At 38.9% G+C, this 14,364-nt stretch overlaps 1 long non-coding RNA gene across 15 annotated transcripts in view; it reads left to right on the top strand.

Annotated features, from left to right (window-relative positions):
• Positions 1–14,364, top strand: part of LOC147354994 (uncharacterized) — a 398,573-nt gene that overhangs the window by 99,254 nt on the left and 284,955 nt on the right. For all 15 annotated transcript variants that reach the window (XR_015143929.1, XR_015143927.1, XR_015143930.1 and 12 more), the window contains one exon: positions 12,644–12,754. This is a non-coding gene — a long non-coding RNA (uncharacterized LOC147354994). The remainder of the gene's footprint in view (positions 1–12,643; positions 12,755–14,364) is intronic.

Raw genomic sequence — 14,364 nt, 5'->3', positions numbered from 1 at the left:
AGCTTGATTTCTGGTGTTTGGAAGTTGGGAGCAGGTTTAGAGTTACAGATAGAAAGAAATCTGTGAGTCCCATAAAGTTATATTTATTATTATAACATGTTTGGTAAGCACTGGTATTGTCATTGGCGCCAGACAGTGAGCCCTAAGACTTCGATGTTGCAATAGCTTGCAGTTAACAGCAGTGGTGCTGACAGAAGGCATGCCTTTCTCCCCAGACCCAAGGGGCGATGGGTCTTCAGGCTTTATTGGGTGAAGGGCTGGTCTGCAGTCAGGTTTATTTAGTTGAGTCCATCTCCCTAGCATCGATTGAGCCCACTGTTTGCCAAGCGCTCTCCTAGGTTCTGGAAATACAAAGATGAATTGGTCTCTGCCCTCTTGGGGAGTTGAGTCACAATCAGTATCTTTCCAAGGATGAGAGACTTAACCTATGAAATAAGACTCCTTTAGACATTTTATTTAGATTTTCCAAAGAATTTGACTGTGGCTGAGATTTAATTTTTTGTTAAGAGAAAGGATTCAGGTGTGAGAAATGATTGTTTCTAGATGTTTCAGTGATTTAGAGGCTGGAACTAGAATCTTATTTCTTTCTCTATATGTTTTTCTATATATTTTAAACTGTACCTCATGTGTCCTTGTGTCTTCTTTTAGTTCGTTTTTCCCTTATGTTCTTCTTTTATCCTCATGACAATGTATTTGTAGATGATTTTTTAACCACCTATGTCTCTGGCCCTTATTTTAAGATAATTCCCTTGGTAATTACAACTCTGTTGAACCTGGAATTGAAACAGGGAAGTTAATGTTGTAATTCATTACTAGTGTGTTCATGCTTTTCTTTGCATAAGAAAGATATTCACAGCATGAACTAAGCTGACTGGTTCACTCTCTGAAGAGGTTTTTTTTTTTCTTGGTTACAAATCCAGCTTTTGAACAAAGGTTGCTATTTTGTACAAAGCACATTTTAAACCTGATTTTGTTGTTGTGCAGGAAGCGATCCAAAGAAAGCTCAGGGTTTTAGATAAACTGGTCAGTACCAGATCTTGATGGAGATGTATTCATTCTCTTTCTGTTGTTTTAGAGTGGTTTGGTCAGACCTGCAGCAATATGTCAATCTCCAGGCTGGAACATGGGCAGGAAACCTTGCTGTCCTGACAGTAAAGGAAGAGAAGCCATTGAGAACTGTACACATATTCCAACAATTCAGCTTCCATTTCAGAACTCAGAGATTTAAAAAAAAAGAACTAGGAGAATTTTAATACGATGTAGTGTTCTCAACATTCATGCCAGTTGCTTTGCTTTGCCCTGGTGGGATAGTTTTTATTTTGTCCAAAATAACACATTGTTCAATATTGAGACTGCTCAGATAGGTTTGCCTCTTTGGTTTCAGAAGGGTCCTTCTGCCTTTCTGCCTTTTCAGTTCATCCTGCTATTATACAGGTTACTTTACTTTCTGGAAGCATGTAAAAAGTGTAAGTGCTGAGTAAAACTGGCCTGCTTTTTTTCATTCTTTCTTTCTTTTTTTTTGCCATTTTAGGTTGCAGTGACTGGGCTCCTCTGTTTGCTTGTGACAGTAATACACCTACTAACTTAGAATTGGACATGAGCCAGAGTACGAAGGGGGTGGACCCATTCATGGAAGGGAGAAAAATCTGAATTGTGAGAGTTTTGGCTGAATTATTAAAAGTGCATTCTTTTTGCAAAACCACTCTGGATTGCAATATTTATAGCTGTAACATGTTGCTATGTTAGTCTCCTTACTCATTGAGGATAATTATTGTGAAAGGTGTTAATCAACTTCAGAAAGGGAAATACTGGAAGCTAGTAGGCCTCTCAGGGCTTTATGAAGCAGGCAGTTGTGCCTTTGAGACCCCGCCTTCACACACACACACACACACACACACACACACACACACACACTCTGTTCTATCAAGCCTCAGGCAGTTGTGCCTTTGACACCCCACCTTCACACACACACACACATACACACATACTGTTCTATCAAGCCTCTCTGAAGCAACCCTGTATGAAATTTATTCCTGGCAGGCCAAAGGAACAGGAAATAATTGTCAGGGTTTCACCTCCAAGGAAGCTTTAAAGAGATGTTCAGCTTCCTTGGAAAACATTCTCAGAGAGTTTAATGGAAATGATAGAAGATTAGGCATGATGACTTGGTATTGAGACATTTCATGTAGAATGAATAATAATGTAGCATTTAACAAGCACCAAACAAAGAAGACTCTTGAGAGTCCCTTGGACTGCAAGGAGATCCAACCAGTCCATTTGGAAGGAGATCAGCCCTGGGATTTCTTGGGAAGGAATGATGCTAAAGCTGAAACTCCAGTACTTTGGCCACCTCATGTGAAGAGTTGACTCACTGGAAAAGACTCAGATGCTGGGAGGGATTGGGGGCAGGAGGAGAAGGGGATGACAAAGGATGAGATGGCTGGATGGCATCACTGACTCGATGGACGTGAGTGTGATGAACTCCGGGACTTGGTGATGGACGGGGAGGCCTGGTGTGCTGCGATTCATGGGGTCGCAAAGAGTCGGACACGACTGAGCGACTGAACTGAACTGAAACAACAATACAAGAGTAATATATATTAAGAGCTTTAAGTTGTTACCCATAGTACAGCTTCCAAAATGGACTCTTGAACTGTGTCCTACCTATTTTTTAAAATTAAAATAGAAATAGTGCATCTCTTCATCCTTATTTCATTGCTCAGGCCAAGAGGACTTAGATGCCTTTTCCAAATATGGAGTTCTTTCCAACACTCTGACAAACAAATTGAGGGAGATTATGGGTTTGGTGTGCTGGCTAGGCAACCAGCTGCATCCTCTATGGGTTCTCTTAAATAGTTTGTTTTTCTTCAGAGTTTTTATTTCTGACTCTCAATTTGTAATGTGGACATTGGCTAGGTACCCCAAGATTCAGAGTAGGTAGCTGAAATACTCCCAAACAGGTAAACATGAAAAGAAGTCTGAGTTGTTTTGTTTATTGGTTGGAAAGGGAATTGTTTTATGTTTTCCACCAAACATGTCTCCACCCTCATTCACCTGCCTCAGAGTAACTGTGAAGAGTGACATGTAATAGAATGCTCCCCATGCATTGAAATCTTTGTCTTTAAACTTAACAAAAAGCTACTGCAAACTAGGCTTTTTCTTCCTCATCCTGTATATTTACTCTTTCTTTATTCTTTACTTTCTGGCTTCCCTTACCTCTGTAATCCTTTACCTCTGTAAGAGGATGACATGGTTGGATGGTATCGCCGACTCAATGGGCGTATCTTGAGCAAACTCCAGGAGACAGCGAGGGACAGGGAAGCCTGGCGTGCTGCAGTCCACAGGGTCTCAAAGAGTCGGACACCACTTAGCGACTGAACAACAATAACAGCCTCAGCAGTCATTTATAAAACCAGAATCCCATTTAATTATTGACAGTGTCATTTTGACAAAAGTACAGAGCCCTATATTTTAGGCAGCTATTCTTAAGCTATTTTTAAGAGCTAAGTCTCCAAGAAATTACATTCATAGAAGAAACATGGTGCTGTTAAATGATACTTAGACTCCAGTCCATAGGTATAAATTCTAGAATTACTTCCAATGGGTGTCTGACAAGATGGTAAACTTTCCCAGGCCTCCATTTTCTCATTGTGACAGATAAGAATGTTATAATAGATGTTTATCCATTTTTAAAACCCTAATATTCTATGGTTTGGGAATTTATCATCCATCAGTTCAGTTCAGTCGCTCAGTCATGTCTGACTCTTTGCGACCCCATGAATCACAGCACACCAGGCCTCCCTGTCCATCACCAACTCCCGGAGTTCACTCAAATTCATGTCCATCGAGTCGGTGATGCCGTCAGCCATCTCATCCTCTGTTGTCCCCTTCTCCTCCTGCCCCAATCCCTCCCAGCATCAGAGTCTTTTTCCAATGAGTCAACTCTTCGCATGAGGTGGCCAAAGTACTGGAGTTTCAGCTTTAGCATCAGTCCTTCCAATGAACACCCAGGGCTGATCTCCTTTAGAATGGACTGGTTGGATCTCCTTGCAGTCCAAGGGACTCTCAAGAGTCTTCTCCAACACCACAGTTCAAAAGCATCAATTCTTCGGCGCTCAGCTTTCTTCACAGTCCAACTCTCACATCCATACATGACCACAGGAAAAACCGTAGCCTTGACTAGACGGACGTTTGTTGGCAAAGTAGTGTCTCTGCTTTTGAATATGCTATCTAGGTTGGTCATAACTTTCCTTCCAAGGAGTAAATGTCTTTTAATTTCATGGCTGCAATCGCCATCTGCAGTGATTTTGGAGCCCGAAAAAATAAAGTCTGACACTGTTTCCACTGTTTCCCCATCTATTTCCCATAAAGTGATGGGACCAGATGCCATGATCTTACTTTTCTGAATGTTGAGCTTTAAGCCAACCTTTTCACTCTCCTCTTTCACTTTCATCAAGAGGCTTTTTAGTTCCTCTTCACTTTCTGCCATAAGGGTGGTGTCATCTGTATATCTGAGGTTATTGATATTTCTCCTGGGAATCTTCATTCCAGCTTGTGCTTCTTCCAGCCCAGTGTTTCTCATGATGTGCTTTGCATATAAGTTAAATAAGCAGGGTGACAATATACAGCCTTGACGTACTCCTTTTCCTATTTGGAACGAGTCTGTTGTTCCATGTCCAGTTCTAACTGTTGCTTCCTGACCTGCATATAGATTTCTCAAGAGGCAGGTCAGGTGGTCTGGTATGCCCATCTCTTTCAGAATTTTCCACAGTTTATTGTGATCCACACAGGCAAAGGCTTTGGCATAGTCAATAAAGCAAAAATAGATGTTTTTCTGAAACTCTCTTGCTTTTTCGATGATCCAGCGGATGTTGGCAATTTGATCTCTGGCTCCTCTGCCTTTTCTGAAACCAGCTTGAACATCTGGAATTTCACAGTTCACATATTGCTGAAGTGCTAACTTTATATTAACTAGGTTATTAGAGGGGCTTCCCTGGTAGCTCAGCTGGTAAGAATCTACCTGAAATGCAGGAGACCCTGGTTTGATTCCTGGGTTGTGAAGATACCCTGGAGAAGGAAATGGCTACCCACTCCAGTATTCTTGGGCTTCCCTGGTAGCTCAGATGGTAAAGAATCTGCCTGCAATGCAGGAGACCTGGGTTCAATCCCTGGGTTGGGAAGATCCCCTGGAGGAGAGCGTGGCAACCCACTGCAGTATTCCTGCCTGGAGAATCCACATGGACAGAGGGGCCTGGTGGGCTACAGTCCGGGAGACTGCAGAGAGTCAGACATGACTGAGAGACTGAACTGGACTCTTTGGGCTTAGTGCAAGTGCAGGAATCTTTAGTTGTGGCCCGTGGGATCTAGTTCCCTGGCCAAGGACCAAACCCTTGGATTGGAAGCATGGAGTCTTAACCACTGGGCCACTAGCAAAGTCCCATTATAAACTTTTTTAAAAGAAAAAAATAAGAGGTATAATTATTAAAAGAGAACATTACTAAAAGAACTCTCAAAGGATGATAGTAAGATAAATTTTCTGTATTTTCTAGAATAAAATCCCGTGAGTGATTACAATATTGGGGAAAAAGTCTGATTTAGTTAAAAGTTCATAGTCCTATTCAAAAAGTGTTGATTTAGAACCTACAGTATTCCAGGAACTCTGGCAGTTGCTTTATTTTTCACCTAGTTTAATCCCCACAGTGATACCATAAAAAATACTATTTTCTTTTCAGATGATGAAAGCAAGCCTCAGTAAGCTAGAGCTTCCTTGCCCAAGAATTTAAGGCTCCTGGCTCCACATTTCAAGGAAAAAAGCATCATCTGAATCCTGTTTTCCCCTAGTAATTAAATTATTCAGTTCTCACAGTCACTAATAGTATGCTAACCAAGTGTTGTCTATGGGAACATTTACATTAAAAAGACAAATGATTTGGAAGTAATGTATCCAAACAGCCAGCTCATGCATTGCAATTATGTAATTTGTATATAAATGGATTTGCTTAGGTAAGCATTCTCCTTATGGGTTTGCCCTGCCATAGTAATTTGCTTAGCTAGCCCTTTTTTCAGGAGATAGCTCAAAGGTAAACATCAACCCATGTCTCAGCAATTATCTAATTAATGAAGTCCCTATCAATTTAGATTTATCTTCTTGCCATTATATGAATATACTATAATTATTATAGTTTGATGTAGTTATACTAGAAGAGATCAGTTTGTCTTGGGTTTTGAAGGTTGTGTAACACTACATCTGTGTCTTGGAAAGTGGTAAACATTATGGAAAACACATTTGCTCATTTTTCGTGGTTCAAAATAAGGTAGCACTTTTGGTATTAAACTGTTTACATCAAAAAGTTAATAAAGCTTTACAATTTTTAATACCCTTTAACACTCAGAGAATTAAGCAATCAATGCTGAAGTTCCTGTTTTAATATCCGAAAGAAGGGACCTCAGATTGGTTGAAAAGCAAGCCACACTTTTTGCCTCGCTTTAAACCTGTTTGATTGATTAATGAAATCTTTTCAAAGAGAGGAAGGTCTTGCTGTGTAGTTCCTTGGACCATGCCTGGAGGAAGTAAAGCTTAGAGGGAGCGGTTTCTTTGGAAGAAAGATGAGACTTTTATTAGCACTGTGTCTACAGTTCAACATCTTCTTGCTTGCAGGAACCCACATGCTGGGAAGGCCTGGATGGGGACATGCAGTGTCATAGGCTCAGTGTCCAGTGAGAGGGGAATGGTCCTTTCCCCTTCATCCTCATGCAGAGAGGCATGGACCAAAACCATGATGCATAGATCAGGCTGCAATTTAAAAAGCTAAACAGATACCTAATTAAGCATGAGTTAATGGAACCAAATTCATGTTCATTGACACACTGTAATTGTAGCTAATTTCCATGCCAGTGAGAACACTGATCTCAAGCAAATTCTAGCCACTGAAGATCAGGTCTGCTCTTATTCTGGATGGAAATGAAACATATCCATCTAAAAACCCAGCTAAGGGGCTTACCTTCCATGTTCTCAAATCTCACTCTGATACTTCACGGAGTGTCTTCTTCATAAAAGTTTGATGTTCTACACATACATTTCTCTGTCCCCAAAGACTGCAGGAAAGAAAAAAGAACCAAGACATAGGTTACTTTCATTGAAACCTTGACGGGAAAGATGAGAAGGTATACTACTCTTTCAGGTTATTTCAAAGGAATAAAAAGAAAGGAAGAAAACAAAAACACATACCTTTAGGTCAAGTCATTCTGTTCTCCTGTATAAATCTCTGATTATGACCTTGCTGATCTATCCTATTTCCCAGGAAACACCTGCCTCTCCAGTTGGCCCTTTGTTGCTTAATGACAGTGCGTCAAGGGGAAATCGCATTTCCTCAGTGTTAGATGTTTCTTTGTTAAGAGCTGTATCACATTCAGGCATTTTTCTTTCCTTTCTTTGATGGATGAAAAATGCAGGATGATGAGAAAGCCCTGACTGACATCACCAGATTACCTTTGAATTATAATGCATTCCATTCAGATCACTAAGGCTTGAATATGCCTTAGGCTCAGAGACCTAATTGGAGTTTTCTTTTGCAGTTCCATTTTCCTCCGAAGGGTTACAGAATTACAGCTAATAGGTGGAGAAAGGGTATTCCAGAACATTATATTTAATTTGGTGGGATTGTCCATTTTGTAATATCCGTGTCTCAGTCCCTTTATGCACTTCCTGTGTTGATGCTTCAATTGCCTTCCTTTTTTAAGGTGCATAATTCCATTATCAAATATGCTTTCTTTCCCCTGTAATGTCTTTTCCATTGGAGTTGTAGGAAATTGTTCTCATTTTGGTTTTTAAAATAAATAATCAGTGACTTTTTGGTAATAATACTTATGATTACCTTTTGAAATGTAGTAAAATTTTGAAAGTGGTTCCCCACCAAAATTCTTAAGACCATGGGAATAAAGGTTTATAACCAGTAGGTTCCTTTTCATGCCTTTATTTCCCCAACTTTCAGTTAACATTTGAAGTTTCCTTGCTTATATTTGGTAATCAGGTTGCTCATAGCTTGACCCTTCCTGTTCTCCCTCTACTCTAGGTTCTGTGGTTATCATGTTTCCACACCCAGAAATCAGAAATTGTTCTGATGTGAAGCAGTAACTTGCAGAAATTCCAAGGGGATGAAAAGCCCAAGTGAGAATTAGTGTATCTAGGTCAATACAATGTAACAAATAGTTTTTTAAAATGAGGCAAAAATATTTTCCACAAAAACAAATTGAGGCAAAATGTCAGAGGGGTCAAAATAGAACATTCATGACTTGGCCTGGAAAACACAAAGAAGACCTAAGGAGTGAATCTTGAACCTAAACTCCTTTGACCAAGATTCAAGCAGTCAGGAGACCTAAACTGCTTGAACCCTGGTTAACTGATTAATTCTTAACCCTGCTGAGTACTGGTGAAAGCTGTAAAAATGACGGACCTGAGCCCTGAACTCATGGAACTTACAGTCTATTGGGGGAACATAGTATGATTCAAGTAATTACAGTTACTTACATTCAAGTGTGAACAGGGCCACAATGGAAATGAGTGGCTTTTACATTTTTTAATCATTGAAAAAGTTATGAAGAATGTTCTGTGACATGTAAAAATTATATAAAATTCCAAGTTTCATTTAAAAATTTTATTTAAGTATAGTTACTTTACAGTGTCGTGTTAGTTTCTACTGTGCAACAAAGTAAATCAGCTATACATATACATATATCCCCTCTTTTTTGGATTTCCTTCCCATTTAGGTCACCGCAGAGCACTGAGTTGAGTTCCCTGTGCTATACAGTAGCTTCTCATTAATTTTCTATTTTATACATTTATCAATAGTGTGCATGTCAATCCCAATATCCCAATTCATCTCACCCTCCCCTTACCCCCTTAGTATCCATACATTTGTTCTCTATATCTTTGTCTCTATTTCAGTGTCCGTAATTATAGTTTTATTGGCACACAGTCACACTCACTTGCTTGTGTATTGTCTAGGGCTACTTTTTCACTACAATCACAGAGTTGAAGAGTTGTGACTGAGCCCATACTGAATACAAAGCCTAAGATATTTACTATCTGACCTTTTACAGAAAAACTTTACAGACTCTGGTTCTGAGGGAATGAGTTTTAAAGTTTATTTTGTTCCCTTGGTAAAGGAAAGCATTGGTTGTAGCACTTCTAAAAAGAGTACTTAGAAGTTGTAGACCTTCTTTCTGTAGAAATTGCAATTATTACTGGGACTGAATAAATGGAAATACAAGAAAATCAAGGGAGTTTTACAGAGAAAGCTGTTTTTTTCAGAAGAGAAGCCAAGACTGTGTGTTTGTATTATTTTAATGAATTTTCTGTTTTTCTCCTAAACTATTCCTTTCTAGCTCATAATATATTTATATATATTTGATTGAGAATAATTTTGTCTTTTTTTCTCACTTACCAGGTTCAAATTACAGGAAATGAAATTGGTTGGCAGCTGGTGTATATTACAGTTTCACTGAATCATTATTTTATTTAAATAAGAACATGTTTATGCTGTGTGTTGATTTTAATTTAATGAAGGGAAACTATGAGAAAACTGGAGAAAATGATGGAAAAGTGAAGAGTAAGATGATGAAGACATGGGTTTTGGAGTCGTGGGATTAAGGAACTATAAGCACGTTGTCAAACCTCTTTTAACTTTAGTTCCATTACTCTAAAACCAGTATATCAGTACCTCTTTTATATTGTTATGAGGATTAGGTCAGATTATACATCCAAAATGTTTGACATAGTGCCTAATCAGATCAGATCAGATCAGTCGCTCGGTCGTGTATGACTCTTTGTGACCCCATGAATCGCAGCACACCAGGCCTCCCTGTCCATCACCAACTCTTAAATGTGTAATTTTTTATTACTATTATTATTATTTTTAAGCTTCTTGAAGTAAGGAACGCGCTATATTTGTCTTTAAGATACTATGGGCTGTCATATAGTAGGGGCTCACATTTGTTTGGTAAATATATAAGATGTAGATATCCTCACATTTCAAAACTTCTGTAAAACAATTTTTTTTTTAAATACTAGTATTTGAATTCTAAGTAACAGGAGTAATATTACTTTAGTTCATGGCAATATTTGTGGAGAAATAATATATTAGAGGGGTCATATGTTAAAATAATGCATTAGAGAGGTTAGAGAAAATGTAAAAAGTGAGTTAAAATCCACATTACAGTCAAATAAATACAGAATTAATGCTTAGACAAGTCAAATCAGTGATGCAGAGAAAAGTTGTGAGAGGCCCCCTGGTGCATGTTTTTATGCAAAGAAATGAGAATGGTGAGGTCAAGATAATAAACATAAAAGCACATCTGTAAATGGATAATCCCTGAAGTAGAGAACAAAACAAATGGGAATGAAACACTAATCAAAGATGTACTGTAAGAAAATTTTTCTGAACTGAAGAAATTCTGTTTAGCTTGCTTTTTTCTGTTTCTTGATTCTTTCTGTAGCAATCATATCTTTGCATACCTTTGTACAATTAAACAAAATTCCTGGGGCTTCATGTGGATTATTAGTAATGCAGGAAGAGGAGAGCATTTATAATTTGGAATAGTCAAGATGCTTTTAAATCTTATTTGTGTAAAAGCCAAGCAAAGTTTAAACACAGATGTCTAAAACCTCATCTAGGTTGATTTACAAATTTGAACTAAAGTACTAGATAATGCATTGATTTATTAAACATTGTGATGAAAGTTTGTGTCCCATAAAGGAACCTAAAATATTAGCCATGGAGGTGATCAGTTATTTAGGCTTAGTGAAGTGAAAGAAGCTTAGTCGTGTCTGACTCTTTGCAACCCCATGGACTGTCCATGGAATTCTCCAGGCCAGAATACTGGAGTGGGTAGCCTCTCCCTTCTCCAGGGGATCTTCCCAACCCAGGGATCGAACCCAGGTCTCCTGCATTGCAGGCAGATTCTTTACCAACTGAGCTATGAGGGAAGCCCTATTTAGACTTAATAACATATATAAGTTCAATAATGTATATATTTATTAGCACTCTTTCTGGCTTGGGAAAGAGTAGACTATAAATGTAAATAACATCAAATTCTTGCTATCAAAGAAACTGGTAACCTGGTTGAAGGGGAAAACTATGCAGAAAAAATAAAGAAATGGACAAAGAAAAGATCATTAAAAGTATAAAGCATGGTTTGACTAAGGAATCAAGAAGCTTCAAATTTTCATATTAGACCATGGGTTATATAAAAGGGGCAATTTCAAAGTATGCGTCAGAATTATGATTGATTTGAAATCAGGTTCTAGATGTTGGAAATCACTTTCCTAGAGCTGTTTTAAGCATCATCACAGTGGCACAAGTTGTTTTTGGATCTTTCTACCTGTCTCGAAATGGAGCCATTTGATCTGCCTCTCCTCTCACATTCTACCTCTCTGGGCCTGCTCTTCCTCCTCTTCCTTCTTATCATAATAAGAGCTGTCATTTGTTAGACATTTTAAAAGTGACAGTTAATATTCGCACATGATGTAGTCTGTGCCAGATACTGTCTCAGTGTATTACTTAGTAATCAACATGCGTTATTCAGCAAACTTCCTAACGCATTTATGAGGTAGATACTATCTTTATTCCCCTTTTACAGTTAGGGGGCCTGAAGCAAAGGGAATTTGAGTAGTTTGTCCAAGGTTACAACTTTTAAATGTCAGGGCTGGGATTTGAATCCATGATCTATCCTCAACTCTGGGTGCTCTTAATTGCTATGCTACACTGACTGTGACAAAACCCTACAGTTGGTGTTATAATTATTTTCAAAAGATCTGCAAGAACCTTCCAGGACATTATTATCTTCATTTTCATATGATAAAACTGAAGATTAATTAACTCGTCCAAAGTCACAGTTAGGGCTCAAACCCAGGTTTGAATGAAAACAGATACCTGTTTTCATTACACAGCACTATCTCTATGGGCTTTCCAGGTGGCACTGGCAGTAAAGAACCTCACCTGCCATTGCAGGAGACTCAGGAGTCTTGGGTTCAATCCCTGGGTCAGGAAGATCCTCTGAAGGAGGGCATGGCAACCCACTCCAGTCTTCTTGCCTAGAGAATCCCTTGGACAGAGGAGCCTGATGGGCTACAGTCCTTAGGGTTGCAAAGAGTCAGACATGACTGAAGACACTTAGCACGTACATACTGTCTCTTATGGAATTTTAGATAAGATATCCTCTAAGAAAAATTTTCAGTCTGAACCAAAAAAAATTCATATACTATGAATATGTAATACATTTTAGATAGATGATTTTACTTTTAGAAGGCCTGTTTTTAAACAGATTTCAAAAGTAGATTTTTAGGGGGATAGGAATACATCTAAATGCTTAGTCACAAAGCCTTTTATTTATAAATACAGGATTGGAAAAGTTACATATTGCTTAGTTTTCTCTCAGAAATATTGAGGACAATAAAAAAGTCATCTCAATAAAAGCATGCTAAACTTATAATCTATAGCAATTTTAGAGCAAATTAACTGTTAGATTTCTTATGATTATACTTTGTTATCAGGTATTAGAATGACATACACAAATATAGGAAATTAGCATTTACATCACTATATCAAGTCTAACAAATTCATTTATTGCTAAATGTGTTTTCCAGGAAGAATACAGAGTTGGATCAAAAAGATAATTGGACCAGTGTTCTTGAATGTGGTTTAGATGGTATGTAGAAGAAGCCTTCATGTAGACTTGAAGCTAATGACCTAGTAAGGTATGTGCTTTGAGTTTTCCCAGAGACATGAAGTATTTTTAAGCTGTCTCTATTCTCATTTGGATGCTTCTTATATCACAGACTACCAGTTTGTATGACAGCTGCAGCAGCTGCTGCTAAGTCACTTAGGCATGTCCGACTCTGTGCAACCCCATAGACGGAAGCCCACCAGGCTCCTCTGTCCCTGGGGTTCTGCAGGCAAGAACACTGGAGTGGGTTGCCATTTCCTTCTCCAATGCCTGGAAGTGAAAAGTGAAAGGGAAGTCACTCAGTCGTGTCAGACTCTTCGCGACCCCATGGACTGCAGCCTACCAGGCTCCTCCGTCCATGGGATTTTCCAGGCAAGAGGACTGGAGTGGGGTGTCATTGCCTTCTCTGGTATGAGAACTAGCTGACACTACAATATCTGTGGCAAGCTGGGTGAAGCCAACTGGTCTACCATATATAATCGTCTTCTAGCTTCACATTTCTTGTCATCATTTTTATGACTGATCTATCTTATAAAGATTATCCTCCCATTTGGTTTATTCATCTTGGCTATTCGTGTGATTCTGAATAAATTTTTCAGTTTCAGCCCTTTGTATGCATAAACTTAAGAAAGCAACAGACTGCCTTCACTTATTTTGTATCTTTGAATAGTAATTTGAATTAACACACTATTTTGGTGAATTGTCAGGTAAAAATTTTAACAAAAAGATATTTTTAAGAAAGCATACAAGTTTCAGTCAACTGAAGTTCTCTTTGGGTAAAAGCTGACTCAAAATGTTTAAAGTTCCTATCTTGAAAGAAGCATATAAAGGCAGGAAATTTAAGGCCACCTAGTGATTTTTAATATCACAGGGAAAAGTTTTATTTACTTTTGGTATCTTTTTCCCTTTAGAAAAGTAGATTTAAAATGCTAATAAAGACCACTCCAACTTCCTTTGAAAATGAAAAAGGAGCTCAGTTGAGTTCAGTTAAGTCGCTCAGTCATGTCCGAGTCTTTGCGACCCCATGAATCGCAGCACGCCAAGCCTCCCTGTCCATCACCAACTCCCAGAGTTCACTCAGACTCACGTCCATCGAGTCAGTGATGCCATCCAGCCACCTCATCCTCTGTCGTCCCCTCCTCCTCCTGTCCCCAATCTCTCCCAGCATCAGAGTCTTTTCCAACGAGTCACCTCTTCGTGTGAGGTGGCCAAAGTACTGGAGTTTCAGCTTTAGCATCATTCCTTCCAAAGAAATCCCAGGGCTGATCTCCTACAGAATGGACTGGTTGGATCTCCTTGCAGTCCAAGGGACTCGCAAGAGTCTTCTCCAACACCACAGTTCAAAAGCATCAATTTTTTGGTGCTCAGCTTTCTTCACAGTCCAACTCTCACATCCATACATGACCACTGGAAAAACCATAGCCCTGACTAGATGGACCTTTGTTGGCAAAATAATGTCTCTGCTTTTGAATATGCTATCTAGGTTGGTCATAACTTTCCTTCCCAGGAGTAAGCATCTTTTAATTTCATGGCTGCAGTCACCATCTGCAGTGATTTTGGAGCCCCCAAAAAATAAAGTCTGTCACTGTTTCCACTGTTTCTCAGTCTATTTCCCGTGAAGTGATGGGACCAGATGCCATG

This window comes from Bos grunniens, chromosome 17 (assembly GCF_055505025.1).
Source record: "Bos grunniens cultivar Pamir isolate PY7600 chromosome 17, Bosgru_T2T1.0, whole genome shotgun sequence".
Taxonomy (NCBI): domain Eukaryota; kingdom Metazoa; phylum Chordata; class Mammalia; order Artiodactyla; family Bovidae; genus Bos; species Bos grunniens.
Note: the sequence above shows the minus strand (reverse complement) of the source record. Positions and strands in the feature narration are given on the sequence as shown.